The sequence below is a fragment of the Rhinatrema bivittatum genome, chromosome 1 (genome assembly GCF_901001135.1).
Source record: "Rhinatrema bivittatum chromosome 1, aRhiBiv1.1, whole genome shotgun sequence".
NCBI classification, from domain to species: domain Eukaryota; kingdom Metazoa; phylum Chordata; class Amphibia; order Gymnophiona; family Rhinatrematidae; genus Rhinatrema; species Rhinatrema bivittatum.
Window position 1 is genome coordinate 22,438,593 of NC_042615.1, and position 22,325 is coordinate 22,460,917.

Sequence of the window (22,325 nt, forward strand, 5' to 3'; positions counted from 1 at the left end):
GGCGAAGGGAAATGATATAGCAGATAAAGCTGCTACAGAAATCCTTACCGTGCACTTAATGGCCATGCAAACATGGTTCAGTTCGGAACTGAGTCATACACCATATCCAATGCCATTGGATAAAGTCCATGAGCAACCCAGTGGTGAGGAATTACAAAAATGGATATCAATTGGATGCTACCAGATAGGTAAAGAATGGCTGCACCCTAATGGTAAAAAATGTTTGACAACGTCAGAAGTATTGCGATATTTCTGCGCATGGCATGCAACCATGCACCTGTCTGCTACTGCTTTATTAGCAGGTGTACAAAGTAATCATTGGAACCAGAATCTATATGCTTTAGCTGTACAAATAATTCATAACTGTCTAGTTTGTTCTACTCATATAGCTCGTCGAGGCCCAGCTGTGAGTCCTGGCAGCTTGCCTATTCCCCAGGGACCAGGTTTGGAATGGCATATTGATTACACTGATATGCTTGAAGCAATTAAAGGAAAACGGTATGTATTGGTATGGGTAGATAGCTTTTCACATTGGATAGAAGCTTTCCCATGTACAAAAGAAACAGCACATGTTGTCATTGATACCTTCTTACATAGAATATTGCCTACTCATGGCTGCCCAATCAAAATTGTATCAGATAACGGCACACATTTCAATAACCAAATTATGACTGAATTACAAGAAATTTGTAATATTATCCACCGACGTGTGGCTGTGTATAAACCAACCTCAAATGGTTTAGTAGAACGATACAATGGGATTTTCAACAATAGCTTAGTTAATGGGAGTGATGGTATTTCTAACTGTAATTTACTTGCTGTTTTAGTCGTACATTGCGATCTGTGTATATGTATGACATTGTCAAGGGCCGTGTTATCTGCTTTGTATGTTGCGTTGTGTAAGATTGTTAGTATTTTGAACTCAATTCTTTTTTCTACCGGTAGCCAGTGTAGACTGCTGAGTACGGGTGTGATGTGGTCTGATTTCTTTTTGCTAGATAGGACTCTAGCTGCGGCATTCTGTAGTAGTTGAAGTGGTTTTAAGGCCACTTTAGGTAGGCCTATTAAGAGTGAATTGCAGTAGTCAAGGCTGGTGAAGATAAGAGATTGTAAGACGGTTCTGAAATCTTGGTGGTGAAGCATCGGTTTTAGATGTTTAAGTATTTGGAGTTTATGGAAACCCTCTTTTGTTTCTGTTGTGATGTTCTTTTTGTAGTTTAGTTCATTGTCAATCCAAATACTGAGGTCTTTTACATTGTCTTTAAGTTGTATGCAGATGTTGTCTATTTGGAAGGGTGGGGTGGTTTTTGATCCTGAGTTTTTTCTTTCGATTAGAATGCATTCAGTTTTGCTCATGTTTAGACATAATTTTAGGTGGGTTAGCATATTTTTAATCGAGTCAAGGTAAGAGGCAGCTAGTGTCAGTGCATCTTCGATGGTGAATGTAATTGGAATGAGGAGTTGTATGTCATCAGCATACATATAGTAAGTTACGCCTAGGCTTGCTAGGAGTTGGCATAGAGGAAGTAGATAAATATTAGTGTGTGGCCGAAAGAGCGGACCCTTGTGGCACTCCTGTTTCAAGGGGGATGGCTTCTGATGTGTTGTTGTTGAAGGAGACTTTGAAAAATCTGTCTTTTAGGAAAGAAGTGAACCAGTCAAGAGTTTTGCCTGAGAGCCCTATGTTTGCTAGTCTTGATATTAGTCTTTTGTGGTCAACTGTGTCAAATGCTGCGGAAAGGTCGAGGAGGATTAGTAAGTGGCTGATTTTGTTGTCAAAGCCTATTATTATATTGTTAGATAGGTTGAGCAGTAGAGTTTCTGTGCTGAGGTTTTTCCTAAAGCCGTGTTGGGTGGGATGTGATATTTTGTAGCTCTCGAGGTGTTCATTGAGTTGTTTCAGGACCGCTTTTTCTGTCATTTTTGCAAGTAGAGGTAGGTTTGATATTGGATGGTAGTTGTTCAAGTCGTCTGGGTTCAAGTTCTTCCTCTTTGTATTGGTTTGATTGTTGCGATTTTTAACTTGACTGGTAGCTCACCTTCTTCGAGAGATTTATTGATAATTGCTATGGGGCTATGGAATGAGCAATTGCTATGGGGCTATGGAATGAGCAATTTCCTTTAGCTCTCGAGTGGGGATGGTGTCTAGGTCATGGCAAGCTGGGTTTATTTTTCTCAGCATTTTTTCTGTTTCTGTGGAGGAGATAGGTTCAAAATTAGACCATGGTGTTATATTTGATGTGGATATTTGATTTTCTTCGATCGATAAGTTGTTGAAGGCATCAGTTATTTTGGTTATTTTGTTCTTGAAGAACGTAGCTAAGTCTTGGCTTAGATTATGGGTTTCGGTTGTGTTGGAGTTAATGTTTTCAGAAATTAGGTTATTTACTATGTTGTAAAGGGATTTGGAGTTATTGGAGGAGATTTTGATCTTTTGACTGTATTCAGAATCATTTTTTTATAAGTGGCTAGTTGCGTGCGATATCTCTGCAGTGTCAAGGAACACTTGTCTTTTTGCCATTCTTTTTCACATTTCCTAAGGTTGGATTTCATGTTTCTTAGTTGAGAGTTGAACCATGGGTTCCGATGTTCTCTGTGATTCATTAGCTGTTTAAATTTCTCAGGGTTTATATTATTTACGGTGTCCTCTGTAAATTGGAACCAGGATTTGATAGCGTTATTAATATTTGAGAGGTCCAGATTTGCCAGTTGTTTTCCAAGTTCTTCTTGGAGAAGGTTGGTTTGAAAAGATGGTCGGTATTTGAAGGATCATTGTGATTCATTTGTTTTTGTCGTGTTGTTGATGTTTGCTTGTGTCTTGCATTGTAAGAGGTAGTGATTGGACCAGGGGACTGGTCTGTATTTAATGGATGTGTCTGAGAAATGGTTATTAGTGAAAATCAGGTCCAGTGTATGTCCCGCTTTATGTGTGGGGTTGTTCACTTGTAGGTTGCAATTTAGACTTGATAGCATGTCTAGTAGGGTTTGGCAATTTTGTGATCTGGGACTGGTATCTGTGTGAAGATTGAATTTTCCAAGGATGATAGTAGGTGTTTTCATACTGATGTTTGTTATTAGGAATTCCAGGAGCGGAGATATATCGTTACCTAGAAGTTTGGGCAGGCAGTATACTAGGCATATTTGTAGGTTTTGTGAGTCAAAGAGAGCTATTTCATATTGTTTTGGGAGATTGTGTGGAATCACTTTCATTGAGAAATGTATTTTTATAATAAGGAGTAGTCCTCCTCTTCGGGACTTGTGAGGGATTGAAAATGTGTGATATGCATTGTTGTCTATTTGGTTCATTAATACTTGATCGATATTTTTGAACCAGGTTTCTGTTATGGTGATGAAATCGGGGTTTTATTCTTGTAGTATGTCCGATATTAGCATGCATTTTTTGGTTAGGGATTGAGCATTTATGAAAAGGAAGGTGAGACATAGTATGTTTTTGATATTTTTCATTAGTGGTATGTTTATTAGGTATCTGTGTCTAATCTGATGAGGCGTGTTGGTCGATGTCACCATCTTTGGTATGTCTGATGATATTCATTGTGGGGTGGATTTTAAAAGCCCTGCTCGCGTAAATCCGCCCGGATTTACGCGAGCAGGGCCTTGCGCGCCGGTGCGCCTATGTTCCATAGGCCTGCTGGCGCGCTCAGAGCCCCGGGACTCACGTAAGTCCTGGAGTTTTTCGAGGGGGGCGTGTCGGGGGCAGGGCCGATCGGCGTGGCGTTTTGGGGGCGGGATGCGGCGTTTCGGGGGCGGGCCCGGGGGCGTGGTTTTGGCCCGGGGCGGTACGGGGCCGTGGCCGCGCCCTCCGGAACCACCCCCAGGTTGCGTCTCGGCGCGCTAGTGGCCCGCTGGCGTGCGGGGATTTACTTCTCCCTCCGGGAGGCGTAAATCCCCCAACAAAGGTAGGGGGGGGGGGGGTTTTAGACAGGGCCGGGGGGGTGGCTTAGGTAGAGGAAGGGAGGGGAAGGTGAGGGGAGGGCGAAAGCGAATTCCCTCCGAGGCCGCTCCGATTTCGGAGGGAACGGAGGGAACGGAGGGAACGGAGGTAGGCTGCGTGGCTCGGCGCGCGCTGGCTACACGAAATCGGCAGCCTTGCGCGCACCGATCCAGGATTTTAGCAGATACACGCGACTACGTGCATATCTACTAAAATCCAGTGTACTTTTGTTTGCGCCTGATGCTCCAACAAAAGTACACGAAGGCGCGCTTTTTTAAAATCTACCCCTAATGGTTTAAGGTTTAGTTGGCGGAAGCTAGCTGAGAGTAGGAAGAGTGCTGGGGGTTGATGTGAGAGATATGGAAGCTGTAAGAGATCAGTCTGAAAGCTGTGTTAGATTAGGATGAGAGCTGGAGGCTGCATAATGAGATCAGGATGAGTGCTGTGGGATGAGGTTTGATGAGATCCATATTCGTGCTGGCGTAGGCTTGATGAGTATGCTTGATGAGATCCGGGTGTGTGCTGGATGGTGTGCTGGAGGGTGTTTGATGAGATCAGGAAGAGTGCTGGAGGATGCTTAATGCTTAATGAGATCCGTATGCATGCTGGAGTCTGCTTGATGAGATCCGCATGCATGCTGGATGAGTGCCGGATGAGTGCTGGAGTATGCTTGATGAGATCCGGATGAGTGCTGGAGTATGCTTGATGAGATCTGGATGAGTGTTGTATGATGAAGTTTGATGAGATTTTATGAGATGGGATCTGGATGCGTGCTGGACGGGGTTTGATGAAATCAGGATAAGTGCTTGAGGAGGCTGGCAGAAGTTGGATGAATATTTGGAGAGGTTGGAAGAATGGAGAGGAAGGTTTTGTGAATGCTGGAGTTTGGGCATTTGCAGCGGTGTTGGACAGGCCGTCTGAGGAAGAGAGAGGCCCTGGTCCTAGGTCCTGGGGCTCTCCAAGGGGCGCGCTAAGGGGCAGGCCCCTTAGGTCACGCTCCTTCAGACACGCGATGCCCGGCGCGCAACGCCGCTGGGAGGTGCAAAGATATAAAGCCCTTCTCACTGTCCTCTGATAGGCCTTGTGCCTCTCAGGGGGTGTGGCAGACTCACTGAGTGAGTACTGTAGCTTTCCTTTCCTTCTCTCTCTCTCTCTCCTCTTCTTTTTTTTTTTTTTGATTAGGTTCCGGTTTGCCTCTTCTGCACGGCTCTCCATTTTTTGGAGAGTGGGCTCTTGCCCCAATTGGGCCGCAGGAGCCCCAGCAGAGGAGGTGAGGTAGAGCGGCCGATGCCAGGAGCGGGAGGTGGGGACGCCCCTGAGGTTCCCGCCATGACACGTACAAGAAGGGAGCAGGCACCCCAGATGCAAGATGGCTGCCAGGAGCACCCACACCATCCTGGGCATACCATGGACATTGGCATGTGGAAGCGGAGGTGGCCATCCTCCCTAGACTCAGTGCCAAGGATTTATTTACTGTCCCTTTTCCAGTCATTAATTCAAATTTGATCATATTATGATTACTATTTCCAAGTAGCCCCACCACCTTTACCTCTCACCAAATCCTGTGCTCCACTGAGAATTAGATCTAAAATTGCTACCTTTCTGGTCAGTTCCTGATCCAATTGCTCCATAACACTGTCATTTATGCCATCCAGGAACTTTATCTCTCTAGCATAACCCGATGATACATTTACCCAGTCAATATTGGGGTAATTGAAATCTCCCATTATTAATGCACTACCAATTTGGTTAGCTTCCCTAATTTCTCTTAGTATTTCACTGTCCATCTCACTATCTTGGCCAGGTGGACGGTAGTATACTCCTATCACTATACTCTTCCCCAGTACACAAGAGATTTCTACCCATAAAGATTCAGTTGTGCATTTAGTTTCATGCCGGATGTTTATCCTGTTGGACTCTATGCCATCCCAGACATAAAGTTCCACACCACCTCCCAGATACTCCTCTCTGTCATTGCAATATAACACAAACCTCACAAATTACTATTAAAAAAAAACCACACTGATGAGAGACCATAAATTCCGTATTATCCCAATAAATAAAATAAAACAAATACTAAGAAATTAACCCATAATAACTTCTTTGATACCAGAACTGGTAAAGTATTAAGTGCTGAAACCTGAATTTTCCTGCTGTGTTTAATACAGTTCTTAACTTGAATTAATTAAACTATACCAGAGGCTAACAGGATTTTAGCCAGATATACTCTAAATACATCGCTATAACCAATCACCAAAGAGTCACTACGTGACAGTGGATATCTTGTTACATATCAATAAAACAAAAATATCTTTCTCATATCCACTCAGTCAGCTCAATAAAGCTGAACTGTTGCCCGTGTTTCAGCGTAAAAATTACCGTTACTTTAATGTTCCCTATCTCTTACCTTGATATCTCACAACACAATGCGTTTAACAAATTAAACTACTCATTTACCCTCACAGGGTGCTATTGTTATATTGGATGTTCCCTCAATGATTTGTTACTTTAAATGAACTTTAGACTGCCTTTGTTACAGTGTAACCAGTCCCCAGGTTTGCTCTCAGCAGTCAACAATGTTATTCTCACCATAGCTCTAAACAATAACCTCCCTTCCAGTGCAACAGTCCGATGTCGGAGACCTCGCTACATTAACCCGTGTTAGGTTGATCACCCCCCTGCTACATGTGAGGACAACCTGTAAGAAATGTTAAAGCTCTTAATTTTGCCACAGATTGTTTTAGGAGACCTTGGCGATTTTCTCACTGCCCCCCCCCCCCTCCCCCATAGTGTCCTTTTACAGATTAATCACATGTTTGCTTTCTTTTCCTCCAACAGGTCAGCCAGGTTACCATAGTTACTGCTTTCATACCAGATCGGCCTATTGCTTTCTAGGCAGGAAAAACCTGGATCGGATTAGATTTTTATTTTTCTTCTCGGAATGGAGCTTTAAAAACAAAACAAGTTCTCCTTAACCTTTCCCTGCTCCTGATGTTCTGCAGTGTCCTTTAAGATTAATAGTTAATTGCCCAAAATGTATGGCCACTTGCTTTGCCTCCTTTTATTTCATTAATTACACTAAAACCTAGCAATGTAGCAGGTGCCTGTTCTAGATCTTCTACAGGTTTTAATACATGGTGGGGCTGGATCTGAGGCTTCCTATCGCTCCCCATATGTCCCTTCATGTTATTTCTCTTTATTTTATTTGTCATTTTAATCTTCTCAGGCCTGGACTGCACCCATCCGGGATCCGCCAGATGCCTCAACCAGTGCCCCCTAATGCAGACTGCACTGGTGCAGACTTTCCCCTGTCACCACCGTGGCAGGCAGAAGATGCAGCAGCGGTGGCAGCCGTGACACCTGATGCTCACTCTGTATTCCCCCCTCCCCTCTGCAGACGAGTCACTGGCCCCCCACTTTGCCTCCACAGCCGACTCAAGCAGCCCGATTTTGCCTCTGGCCTTGTCAATGCTGCAGGAAGTGTCCCCAGAACAAAATAGTTAAACAAAAAAAAAAAAAAAGGATTCTATTGCAGAGATGCAGGAAGGCTCGCATGGCATCCTGATGCTGGCTAGCTCATTGGGCCGCCCAGCAGCTGACAAGGAGCTGTCTCTCTTCCACTGAGCTCTAATCCACCCAAAAAAAAAAAAACCAGGGAAAACATGTTCAGCAGGAGCCACTTCCTCCCTTCACCTTCCGGCAAGTTCCTGACCCTCCAATGGCCCCCAGATCCCCCCCCCACCCCCGTCCTTTTCCACCTGCACCAAAACAATCTTCCTCAGGAAATTCTATTCATTCTTTTTCAAGCCCACATTTTCATCTCTATTGCAGGAGGATATTATATTCACAGATGCGCTAGGCATTGGACTGTACACAGTAGCAAGTCAAGCAAGCAAGTGCTGCATCAGAACTTTTTACATAATTCTACCAGTGACACAAGTCCCAGTGACCTATCCCTTCTCCAGCTTGTCCAACGCCAGCTCCTCACCCTTTCTGAACATTCATCCCAAAATAGAAGGAATGGCCTACTGCGGGGGAACCTGCAAATTAAAAGCTACAAGGTCACTTATTTAACCAATGTCCCCAAATGCACATACCACCCAATGATCTTGCATGTGTACTAAAGTTTACCAATTTAGTTCACAAGTTGGCAGCAGTAATGAAAAAGCACTGGCACAGATTATCTATGCATTCACTTTTTCCATTACCCCCTTGTATTTTTGACAAAAAAAAGATGCATACATAAGGGAATGTGTTTTACGTGCAGTCCTGCCACCTTCACAAGTAGAACAATCTGCACTAGGACATTTTTCATGTAGTAAATAAACATGACTGGTGTAATAATAAAATAAAATAAATAATATCACAATTGAAGGTTATCAGTGGAGACATATTTGTTCTGGTTTTGTTATCAACAGAGAGCACCACACTGACTGTATATCCAGGAATGCTGTATATATTATCCAATGCACTTGCCCATTTATTTATGTGGGACATACATGGCACAAGATTAAGACACAACTTACATAACACCATAATTGTCTACACACAAAGAAAATACAAGCACCCATTGTCAAGCGCTGTTTTGTTGCAAGCCATACTTTTGAACAATTGCAGTGGATTATTATTAATCATGTATTTCCATTTGTTAAAGGTGGTGATATTATATTGATTCGGAATGAACTTGAACATTGCTGGATTTTCCAACTCGATACAGTATCTTCTGTAATGAAAAAGATGTAATGAAAAACATTGATTGATATACTCTGTGAGATTTCTTTTAAGACAGATAATGCATTTTATGATGGCATCGTAATTTATTTTTGCATTTTTTATTTTTCCATATTTTGTGTTTAGAGATGTTTTTGCATTGTGTGTGCTGGCCACATTTTCAAAGGGAAAGTCTGTCAGTACTGCAGGTTCTGTCGGGAATTTCAATATTGTCCTTTCTGAGTTTAGCAGAGTGCATCCCTAAATATCTGTGGCCTGGTGTAATAGTTAAAAAGGGAGGTGGTTTCCTCTAATGCAACTGTTGTGTTTTGGACATTGAGGCGTGGGCCCTTGGTCGCTGCAAGAGATGGCACCTCCCACAGGGCGGAGCCCTGCGGGGACTTGCAGTGATAGGCTCTAAGCAGAGATGGACACAGAGAAAGTGAGTCTTTATTATACTGCAACGTAGATGGTAATGTTCCGTCTGAAGACTGTAGAGTGGAAAGGCAGTACACAGTCTCACCGGGTCCCGAAAGGGAGATGGGTCTGGTAGTGGTCCGTGAAGCGGGGTAGGCCGAGAACCCAGGCCTAGATGGAAAGGCCAGTGAGAGTAGATCTGGTAGTGATCCTCAGTGCAGGGTAGGCCGAGGATCTATGAAGAGAGAGATGAGACAATGCAGAGACAGAACTGGAGCAGCAGTACTCACTCCGATGCTGGTAGTTGTAGAAGGAGAGAACCCCCTGAGGAGCAGAGGTCCAGGACGAAATAAGGCCCCTGAGGAGCAGGTACCTTATGCGTCCTTGTAGGAGGTAGGCAACCCCAGAGGGTGGGCAGGAGCGAGGCAAAACCCCCGAGGAGCAGGTATCTTAGGCGTCCTGGTTGGTAGCAGATAGCCCTGGAGAGTGTAGAGGAGCGAAGCAAGGCCCCCGAGGAGCAGGTATCTTAGGCGTCCTGGTTGGTAGCAGATAGCCCTGGAGAGTGTAGAGGAGCGAAGCAAGGCCCCGGAGGAGCGGGTTCCTAAGTCGTCCTGTACCAAGAGTACACAGAGCGGAAGCATTTGGTAGCTTAGAGAGAGCAGCATGGAGGATTTATTCCTAACTCGTATTAGGAATCGTGAACGAAGATTAAATATCAGAGCTTGTGACGTCATGTGGTGGGGATGCCCCCGAGGTTCCTGCCATGACGCACATAAAGGATGGGGCTGTGCCCTAGGTGACTCCAGAAGAAAGATGGCGAATGCAATCGCCCATGCTGGACTGAGAACGCCGGAGGGGTCAGCGTGGAGAAGCAGAGGAAGCCATCTTCCCAAAAGGAACTGAATCAGGGAGGGAAAAAGGTGAGCAATAGAGGGCTATTATTGTGTCTGCGACCGACGGGCGCAACAGCAACTCTGAATTTCCAATGTAGTAAATGCAAAACATTCCTCATGTCCTGTGTGTAGCTCATGAAGGAATATATTACAAATGGTGTGCTTCCCCCTCCCTCCATTTCTTGCAACAAGAGTAAAGTAAGGATATGCATTTGTTTGAACTAAATGGAACATCTGAATTGGAAACAATCAGGGGGATCTAGGGGAAAAGCTTGAAATGAAACAAATGGAAGTCCTAGAATGTTAGTAGAGAGGCTTTAGGCCTTGTAAAATTCGTAGCTTAGAGTATCCTGTTTTAGTTAATGTGTTTATGTGCTTTTTCATAGTGATGTTCTCACCAATCTGTATTCCTAGATCCCGTACTTGCTGTTGTGAAAGTTACTCAGATCTAGGGATGGTGGTTTAATTACAGATTGGTTTCTCCTTAGCCATACGATTTCAGATTTATTTCTGTTTAGTGTTGGTTTTAGCTGAGATAAGTTTTTCTGTATTGCCTTCATGTATCTTGAGCTTTTCATTGCTGTATTTTCAATTGATTTGGCACTAGGAATGTAGAATTGTACGTCATCAGCATATAGGAAAAAGTTGATTCCTAGATCTGCTAGTAATTTACGTAGAGGAAGCATAAGATGTTGAGTGTAGCTGAGAGAGCAGAACCTTGAGGGGCACTTGAATCGATTGGGAATGTGTCAGGTGATTGCCCAGTTTGACTTGGAAAGTCCTATCAGCTAGGAAGGAGGAGAAGCATTTGAGTATACTTCTGCATACTCCAGTTTTTTTCATCTGATGGCATAGCAGAGAGTGGTCAAATGATGCTGTTAAATCTAATAGTACCTAGATGCAGGAATCATCATTGTTAAACCCCTGTAGCACAGGGTCGAATAAAGCTATGAGTTGAGTTTCTGTTGAGCGATATTTTCTGAATCCAAATTGGCTTGGGTATAGAATGTCATTGTCTTCTAAGTGATTTTACAATTGTGATAACACTGCTTTTTCCAGAATGCTTGCAATAAATGGCAAGTTGGATATTGGTCTATAATGGTCCTAATCGTCAATTCTGTCAGTTTTATTTTTCAGGATTGGTTTGATCACAGCTTGTTTTGCTATTCATGGGGCCAGCCCTTCTGAGAGTGAGTGGTTGAATACAGTTGTGATTGTTGGAGTGATTACGTTATGCACAATTTTCAGGGAACTTGCCAGAATTAGGTCTAGTGGGTGGATAGCAGGTTTAATTTTGGAAATGATTTGATTTATTTCTAGTTTGGTTGCTATGTCAAAAGGATTCCATGTAGGACTTCCGGGTTTTACTTCATGTTGATTTGTTAGCGAGTAAGTGAGAAATTGAATGTTTAATCTATTTATTTTATCGAACAAGGAGGTGGCATATTCTTTGCAGTCCTTATCTGAGATGTATATTCTTGAATTGGAGGAAGATGGGTACTTGATTAAGTATTTGACAGTTTTGAAGAGTAATTTGGAATTAAATATTACTCTATGAATCTGTTTTGCAAAGTAGTATTTTTTTGTTTTATTGATTTGTTCATGGTATTTAGTTAGATAGAAGGGATCTGTATTTTTCTAAGGAAAAAGCTGATGGATGTTTCCATCATTTTGCTCCAATTTTCTCAGTGTCTGTTTAGCTTTTCTCAACTCTTCATTGTACCAAGGTTTCTTTTGTTTTGAGGTATTCCATTCATTTTGGAATGTTTTTGTCTGTACTAGTCTTAGGTTATCAGCAATATCATGGACAATTCTATCCCAGGATTTAAAGGCGGAGGTGACATTAGATTGATTGAACCCAACTAGCTTATTTTTCAATGATTCTTCAAGAATGTCCAGTTTTATCATCTTTCTGAAGGTGAAAGTTTGATTATTGTTTGAATTTGTTTGTTTCTGCTTTTATTAGTTGATGATCAGACCAGGGCAATGTTTTATGGGAGGTATTGATTAACAATTATTGTCATTGGCAAATATTAGATCTAGAATATATCCAGCTTTATGAGTGGGGTTGGTTAACAAATTGTGACCATTCCATTGCTTCCATTGTATCTAAAAATATTTCACATGCTGTAGTTATAGGTTTTCTATCAACATGTAGGTGAATAATTTGATTGGACAAAAGACCAAACCTATGTTTCGTTGTGGTGACTTTAATATTGCCACTTCATAGGGCAGATTAATCTGTACATTATAAGATGTGAGTTTCGGATCTTTTTACTACTTATTGTTAGGCCTCCATCTTTACGTTTAGGTCTGGGGAAGTGGAAGACATCATTTTTTAGGTGATCGATTTGATTTAAAAGAACATTATCTTTGTTATTCAGCCAAGTTTCAGAAATGGAGGTGATAGTTGGATTTGAATCTTCTAGCAAATCATTTATCAGTGAGAATTTTTTGCAAGTGACTGAACATTCAATAGTAGGAGTGTAAATATTAGGCAGGACGAGATTGTAGGAGAGTTGTTAATCATCGTGTGGAAGAATTGTTTTGTATTCCTTTTTTTTGTTCTGCTTTTGTGTTTGCTTTCTTAGTTCACTGTAGATGCCCTGTCCAAGTATGGGTTCTATGAAGTTTATGTGCTCCACTGTTGGAATGTTTTCAATTAATAGTAATGGTTACAGAGATACATCAATAGTGGTATGCGGTGGGTGGGTGCAGGTCAGCTGGTGCCAGCAACTTATAGTTTATAGTTTATTGTTTTTCTAAACCTTTGCTCCTGCCTCCACCACGCTGCAAGCTGCTTCCACGGCTCGGGTCGGCCCTCTCTGCGTGATCGGCGCAGGCCTATCGGGGCCAGGGGAGGTGGACCCGACCCCAAACACCCACGAGGCCTTCAAATAATCAGGCAAGCAAGGCGCGTCGATTTAAAATTGATTAATAGTCCGCGCTCCTCTACGAACCCTCCCCGGAAGCCCCTGACGTCACGACCGGCTTCTAAGCACTTTAAAGGGCACTCACCGATTCAGGCGTCGTGCGCCTGGCGTCGCGCGCCGAAGGAGCGCGACAAAGGGGCCGCCCCTTTGTCGCGCTCCTTAGTGTGCTCCTATAGCAAAGTCATCCCAGCGTACCAGCTCACAATCTATCAGACTGCACCCACATCCTAAGCAAATTCAAACAACGACCTGGAGACAGCACACTGCAGTCAGGAAACCCCCACACAACGACCACTCTTCACGAAGCATTCAGCATTCAGACAACGACCACTCTTCACGCTGCATTCAGCATTCAGACGACTACTCTTCACGCAGCATTCAGACAACGACCACTCTTCACGCTGCATTCAGCATTCAGACGACTACTCTTCACGCAGCATTCAGACAATGACCACTCTTCACGCTGCATTCAGCATTCAGACGACTACTCTTCACGCAGCATTCAGACAACGACCACTCTTCACGCAGCATTCAGCTTTCAGACAACGACCACTCTTCACGCTGCATTCAGGCAACCTCAGACAACGACCACTCAAAACTCAGCGTTCAAGCAACCTCAGACAACAAGCACCCAACACTCAATATTCAAGCAACACCTTTATTAAGAAGAGCCATACTGTACTCCACCCTTATTTAATCTCCCACTATACAGTACGGGAATTATAATTTGACCAACATAGTTATGATGACTTACTCCTACATTCCAATTCTTAAATACTCAAACTTCTCAACCATTATAAGCACAACAAGGAATAACAATCCATATTACAAAACCCTCATACCTATAATGACATCACCACTCACTCAAATTATAGGTTTAATGACATTCTCTATACTGCTACTTAACACGCAATCACTCCTAAAAAAGATTAATCTATTAGACGACATTCTCAATGATGAAGCACCTGACATATGCGCAATCACTGAGACATGGATCAAAAACACTGACGTCGCCGTAATAAATCAACTTCCTTCAGATGCATATGATTTGTTCTCCATTCCGAGACCTAAAAAGAAAGGAGGAGGACTTCTCCTGGCAGCTAAGAAGAAGTTCAACCTTTCATTACAACACACCCCCACCCCTCATAAAATAGAAATTGGTCTCTTTAAATCTAAAAACCTGCAAATTTGTTTAATTTATGCACCCCCTGGCATACTGGAAAAAAATCCGTCAATACTTACGGAATACATTACAAAACACATAGACATCAACTTGCCAGCCATCATACTGGGTGATTTTAACCTCCATTTTGACCGGTCCCCCCTCACACCTGCATGTGATGCCACACTTGCGACACTTAATGCAATCGGATTTAAGCAAATTGTTTCAACCCCAACACACAAGGCTGGCCACACGCTAGACGTTATCTTTACGAACTCTCTCATACAACCTGATATTCCACAATGCACACCTATACCTTGGTCAGACCACTACCGAGTAGACACGCACTGCACCATTAACTGCATCCCCCAAACAACACAATCTAAGAAAAGAACTATTGAATTCAGAAAAAAATGCCAAATAGACGACATCATAGAAGCTATAACAGATGATATTAATAAACTAGACCTCACTGATGCCAATACTGCTTGTACCTCTTGGCATCAACTCACCAGCAACATTTCTAATCGACTCTGCCCTCTACAAACAAAAGAAATCAGCACTGATAAAAATGATAAAAAACCATGGTACAATTTGGATCTTAGAATTATGAAGCGCGAACTCCGCAAACTAGAAAAGAGATGGCGTAGAAATCAAAATCCAACACATCTACAAAAATTCAAATCACTCCTCCATGAGTATCATAAAACAACAGAAGAAACAAAAAAAACCTACTACACAGCAAAAATTCATCAGTACCAGTTCAACCCGCGTGCATTATTTCAATATGTTGCTAATATTATTACCCCACCATCAAACAGTAAACCAGAAATTGACAATAAAAACAAATGTGAGAAGCTAGCGACCTATTTTTATAACAAAGTATCGAATATCATGGCGCGATTTTCTACACATTCTCCACCGGCATCCCTTCCACCTACAAGCACCATGATCACCTCTTCATCAATCAATAATTTTGAAAACACGTCTACTACAGAAATTGAAGCAATTCTGAAAAAGATAAAACCTGCATTGCACCCCATAGATATCATGCCTTCAAAAACACTCCTCTCCATCCCTACTAGGATTGCTCCACACATCTCCAAAATCATCAACAAATCTATATCGACAGGTGTCTTTCCTATGCAACTAAAGCATGCAATTATAAAGCCCACGCTCAAAAAACCAGACCTGGATCCATCTGAACCAGCTAATTATCGTCCTGTATCGAACCTTCCATTCTTGTCAAAAATCATAGAAAAAGTAATAAACAAACAACTCACTGACTATCTGGACGATAACCGATTACTATTCCAGTCACAATATGGTTTCCGTAAGAACCATAGTACTGAAACCCTACTAGTTTCCCTTTCAGACTCTATTATAAAGACACTAGACTCTGGCCATTCTTACATTCTTGCCCTTCTTGACATATCTTCGGCATTTGACACGGTCAATCATAATATCCTACTAACCCTCCTCGCTCAAATTGGCATAACTGGCACTGCCTTAAACTGGATCCAATCTTTCCTGAAAGACAGGACATACAGTGTCAAGTTGGGATCAGAAATATCAAAACCAAGAAATCTTCTACAAGGTGTACCACAAGGCTCATCGCTTTCATCAACGCTGTTCAACATTTACTTATCTCCACTCTGTCGACTCCTGGCAAAAATGAATCTCCGTCACTTCATATATGCTGATGACGTACAGATTATCATCCCTATCAATGATTCCCTTTCTAATGCCCTGAAAACCTGGGAATCAGCCCTGGCTGAAATAAGAGAGCTTCTAACTGAAAACTTCCTAGCAATAAACACATCCAAAACTGAACTCATCCTCATAACGCCACACAACAACATCTCATCCAATACCTCCCAGCTCTCTACTTCAGTAATCCCCCAACTACAGCAAGTCCGCAGTCTAGGCGTAATAATCGACAACCATTTTTCATTAAAGAAATTCATATCAGCCACAATAAAAAATGGTTTCTTCAAACTTCACACTCTAAAAAGAATTAAACCCCTACTACATCCACAAGATTTTCGGACAGTATTGCAAGCTACTATACTACCAAAAATTGACTACTGTAACGCTTTACTAATAGGTCTCCCTAAAAACGCAATTCAACCTTTACAGATGTTACAGAATGCAGCAGCTCGACTAATCACCAATACCCGCTATCATGAGCATATTACACCAGCGCTCATGTACTTACATTGGCTTCCGGTAGCATCTAGAATTAGCTTTAAAGTACTCTCACTTATTCATAAGTCGGTCTATAACCAGGAGATGCAGTGGTTCTCAGAGCAGTTTGTTTTCCGCACTTCTAAGAGACCAATAAGAAGTATCCATCAAGCTAAATTTGCAACTGCCCCAACTAAACAATTCAAACACGTGACAACAAGAGACCGCGCATTCTCCATAGCTGGAATAAATTTATGGAACTAGATGCCCACTGATCTGCGAATGGAACCCTGCCATAAGAAATTCAAACATGACCTCAAAACATGGCTATTTGAACTAGCTTTCACACTATGATATACAATTAAACTGATATGACACTCTAGTTACCTCACCAAGATAATTCCCAGCTCCATGTCCCTTCTACCCACATTCTCTATCCTTATTCCTCCCCCCCCCTCCGCCCACATTTTTCCCTTAACATGATATTTGTATTGTGTTATCTTCAATTCTATTTAGAACTTGTATTATCCCACAGCACCGTTATAGTATTATATTCTAGTTTGTTATATTGTTGTTTCGTAAATGATAATATTACCACAATATCATTATTGTTTGTTAAACATTCTCCTAATGGATGGTCCACGATCGATACAGCCTGTTTGCTGTTAATCCTGTTATATGTAATTAATATTTATTAATTCTGTTATTTGTAAAGCATTGTTGCTAATTTATTGTTAATTGTAAACCGCGGTGATGTATATTTTACGTACTGCGGTATATAAAAACCTCTAAATAAATAAATAAATAAATAAATAAACCGTCACATCAGCTGGAGCCTTCACAACTGTATACAATTATATCTTAACATGGAAATACAATACATTGATAAAAGAGAATAACAGCTAAAAATACTAAAAAGATGAAGCACAAAGAAAATAAATTAGCTGTTAAAAAGACATCATAATACTATTAGGGGCAGATTTTCAAAGGGTTATGCGTGTAAGATATGCGCGTAACCCTCGAAAAACTGCCTCTGCCTGCCCCTGCGCACGCCGAGCCTATCTTGCATAGGCTCGGTGGCGCACACAACCTCTGGGACTCACGTATGTCCTGGGGCTTGCAAAAAGGGGCGGGGTGTGGGCGGTCCAGGGCGGTCCGGAGGCGTGGCAGGGCGTGGCATGGCTTGAGCCTCCAGGCACAGCGGCAATTTGCCGCTGTGCCTGGGATCGTGGGCCGGCTGTCGGCTGGCGCGCGTAACTTCTTCAACAAAGGTAAGTGGGGGTTCTAGGTAGGGCTGGGGGCGGGTTAGGGAGGGGAAGGGAGGGGAAGGTGCGGGGGGGGGGGGCGGAAAGAAAGTTACCTCTGAGGCCGCTCCGATTTCAGAGCGGCCTCGGAGGGAACAGAGGCAGGCTGCGCGGCTCGGCGCGCGCAAGTTGCACAATTGTGCACCCCCTTGTACGCGCCGACCCTGGATTTTATAACATGCGCGCGGCTGCGTGTGCATGTTATAAAATCAGGCGTAGATTTGTTCCCGCCGGGTTGCACGAACAAATCTGCGCCTGCGCGCATGTTTTAAAATCTGCCCCTTACATTTTAAATGAAGAAGTTACCTTAACATGATACCAGTTGCTCAGAAAAAAATTTTGTGACAAGGAATATCCTGTTACCTTTTATATCATTTTATGTATGTAAAATAAATATTACAGTTAGTTTAAAAAAAAAAGATGCTAAAATAAATGAATAAACCTTCCAATTTTTGTTAGCTTTAAAATACTTCTTTCCTTCACCTGTGGGGGGAGGAAGTGCCCCATCCTGTGGCCTCCCGTTGGTGTCTCTCCTAAGTCATGGCTTGTGGGGAGGTGAGCCACATCTCCCTGATGTTGTGGCTTGAATGCAGGTGAGCCTTTCTTCTTCAGCTCTTGCTCTCTTGGTGCTGGGCAGGCAGTGGGCTGGTCGGTGGGAGGGGCTCCAAGTCTCTGTTGCAGACGTCTTATTCTAACCTCTTTGATTCTGGATGGGGAACGGATGAAGCACTTTTCTTACGCTGGCCCAGCCGGTGCCTTACGCCTTTGTTGGAGGAGCTGGGGGTCAGATCCTGGTGTATAGCACGTTGACTGGTTTATCTCCCTAGCGTGGCTTCATGCTTCAACTCAGGCATGCATGAAGGGGTGTACAAAGGGGCAGGCTCCTTTGTTGTGCTTCTTTGTGTGTGCGCCAAGTGCATGCGCCTAATGGTGCAAGCACCTCCGGCATTGTCCCTCACTGGTGGTGGGAGGGCAATGGGCAGTCCATGGGCATTGCAGCCCTGCAGGTGCTGGCATCTGCATCCTCCTCTTGTCAGGGGGGAAGGGTCGTCCCTCCGCTTCCTGGCCTACTGGCATCCCACTGTTGTTTCCTCAGGAGGAGGTGAGAGGGGTGATGCCAATGCTGGACACCGGGAGGGTTCAGTGTTGACCACTCAGTGCCTCCTGTGTTGCCGCTGTGCTCTTCCTTCATTGGTGGTGGGTGGGCGATGGGTGGTCTGTGGGTGTTACAGACCTGGGGACGCCGGCATCTGCTTCCTCCTCTCAACAGGGGTGGAGGGGGTCTTCTCTGCGCTTCCCTACCTACTGGTGGGAGGAGGTGAGAGGGCAGATTCCAGTGCCGGACACCGGGAGGGTTCAGCGCTGTCCATTCAGTGCCTCCGGCATACTTCAGGCACAATTATCTTCGGTACAGAGAGGTGATATAGACATTTTTAAAAATAAAAAAATAAAAATTGATAAGAAATCTAGACCTTGGGCATAGTCACCATTTTGAAGCATTTTTCTTTTGGATTTCAAAGAGAAAGAGTAGAACAATTTAAGGGTCACAATATTAAACTCCAGTGGGGTCGACTCAGAGCCAGCATAAGAACATTTTCTTCACAGAGAGGGTGATGGATGCCTGGAATGCCCTCCTGAAAGAGGTGGTGAGGACGAGAACAAAAAATGATTTTAAAAGGGTATGAGATAAACAGTGCAGATCTCTAAAGGCTTGAGGTTGGTAATATTGCACTTTGGTTCGGGCTTCGTTTTCGGCCTGCCGCAGAAAATTTCGTTTTTCCCACGGTTCGGGCTTTTTGTTTTTGGGGGATGCCGATTTTCCGCGCTAACCCGAAAAACTAATTTTTCCAAAATTTCGGAAAAATTGCATTCGTTTTTTGGTTCTCCCGAAATTGTCTAATTCGTGAAAAGCGAATGCACATCCCTAGTAATGAAGAAAAGGGGTACCTATGTTATCTATAGGTGTAACCTCCATGGGAGTAACCTGCACAGAACGACAGATAATCCCCTTAACAGAGGGCATGGGGGTAACATGTATGACGCAGCAGGCTGCATGGACCATTTGGTCTTTATCTGCTATCATTGCTATGTTACTAAATATTTCTGTAACTCTGTGAGTGAAAGAACAGTTTTAAAAAGGAAGGTGAACTACTAGGCTTAGGCTGTTGTTGCCTGTTGTCAGTATGTAGTAGGAGACACTGATATCTCTTTCTCTCTCTCAATTTCAACAGGAGTTAGAGGGCTGAGGAGAAATGCAGTGTTTCAATGTCTCCAGCAGATAGGAAGAGACATCTGCGTGTTTGCATTGTCGCTCTGACAGGAAGGTGTACAGCTCTGCTACTTTTCCTCTCTCAGCATTTTGGTGTGTGTCTGGCTTAGAAGAATCACACAGTACAGCAAACTGTGCTTTGTTTCACAAGAAAAGAAAGTGTCTGCTGTGAGTGTGTGTGTGTGTGTGTGTGCAGATGTCTATATCACTGGATGTACTATAACACTAAGGATCCCAGCAAGTGCCGCTAGTCACCTGCATGAAACCGCACCGTGCCACTGCTTGTGACAGCAGGGGGCAGATGCGGAGGCAAGAATGGAAGACAAAAGGGGTCTAGGGAGAAAGCTTGTTCCCGTGCAGGGAATCGGTGTCAGCACAGGCGGCAGCATAGATGATACTGGTGATCATAGAAGAAATCTCCCAACCAAGATAAGGAGAGGTTATTTCAGCGGGGGGGGAACAGATACCGAAACAGGATCTGGTGAAAAGCTAGGAAAGCAGTTACCCGCTCCTGTCTCCTCCTTCACAGTGGTACAGTAGGAGCCGGAGAAGGCAGAGTCACTTTAGAGCAATGAAAGGGGTGGGGGGAAGGGGGGTCAGTGTCACTAGGGGAGAAGAGGTGGGTGGTAGTGCGGCACTACCACCCACCTCTGGTTCCTCTTGTGGCCTGTCTGCAGAAGGGATTTAGAAAAAAACAGTGATTCAGATAAATCATGTCTGGGATTTCCAGTGCCTGAGGATATTGAACGTCTAGTAGCTGAGGAGGATTTAGGGAGTTTACCATCCAGCAAGGAGACAGAAAGAGATATTGTCATGGCAAGGACCTTGCCTCCGCCCCAGGATGAGCAGAAAGCAGAAAGCAAAACAGATGCCCCCTGACCTTTTCCCATGCAGAGTGACCTCAACCACAGTCCCAACGGCAGCACCCTAGGATCCAGAGAGGGAGAGGGGCTATCTTGCTGTAAGGGGACTCAAAATCTGCCTCTTACTAGCAGTATTTGCCCTCTATTAGAATGGCAGTTGCGGCCTCGACAGGTCATCCTGCCCCTATGTGTGAGATCAGTGCACTATAGATGCATTAGTGTAGTGCACCACTCCCCATTGGGAGGGGTCTGTGGGTTAACAGAACTCCTGTGCCCAGGTGACATGGGAGGAGTCGAGAATCAGCTTTAGCACAGGAGAACATTTGGTGGGTCTCGCTCTTACCATAGGGTCAGGGCCTGAAGAAGTGATACCCTTTTGAGGAAGGGATGCTGAAATGAAAAGGAGTTCCAGAGCCCAGGAGTGGTGAGAAACCAGAAGAAAAGCGTTGTATGAAGAAAGTGCATCCAAGGACCACCCCCCCCCCCCCCCCCCCAGGAAGAAAGGACCTTTCCCGAGTTCAGTAGAGGAGAGGTGTCAGAGACAAGCATCCTGTCCCAGGAAAGTCCCCCGGAGTACCGACTGACTACATCTCGCAGCCTTAAGATGGGGGAGAACTGATTATGTGATGCTATCTATTTATTTTATTTATTTATTATTTTTATATACCGACGTTCGATCTGAGATATCACATCGGTTTACATTCAGGTACTGTAGGTATTTCCCAATACCCAGAGAGCTTACAATCTAAGTTTGTACCTGAGGCAATGGAGGGTAAAGTGACTTGCCCAAGATCACAAGGAGTGACAGTGGGACTCGAACCCTGGTCTAGTCCGAGAAACCATTACTAGCATTCCTGAACATGACAAAACGTAAGAGACATCTCTTTTGTGTATAGTATAAAAGTGCTCAGATGGAGCACTGCTGCTATTATTTCTGAAAAATACTACTGGAGATGCACTTGTGCTAGAAACATCATGAGCGCTGCGTGGCTGTAGCCATGTTCTTGATAGTTAGGTCAGCCTCGGGCAGACGTACAGTAAATATCTCTGGACTTGAGGGCTGAATTGAAGGCACGGAAGTATTCAGGTGAATGGGTGTTTATAGGCATGTCGATGGGTGAATCAAACGATTTTTATCAAATGGGCAAGTTCTAATAAAAGCCCTTTGATACACCGATCTTCTTTGTTTTTTTCGCTACTCAGCAATATTGGATCGGCTTCCACTTTGTCTTTTAGGCATATTGATGGTCAGAGTGTAGGGTGCTTGGGAAGTGTCTAAAGTAACCTGCCAGAACATTGTCCTTCCAATTCAGTAGGATTTCACAGGGGTGTATTCTCGGTCCAACCCCTCCACCCTCCATGCCCTCATGCAGCTTCGCGTTTATTACTCCGCACACTTAAGACACAGAGAAATGCAGATTCCAGACGTGAGGTGGTTGAATACAGTCAAAGAATCTTCAAACTGCCAGTAGATAGGAGATGAAAGAAGATTCCTGGCCATCCCTTCTGTAAGAAATGCACGCCTCTCGAAATCCAGGGATTGTGCCGTCTCTGTGGCTGCACTAATACTGTGGAATTGCTTTCCAGTAGAGCTACGCTGATGTGACTGTCTCAAAACATTCAAGGCATTACTTA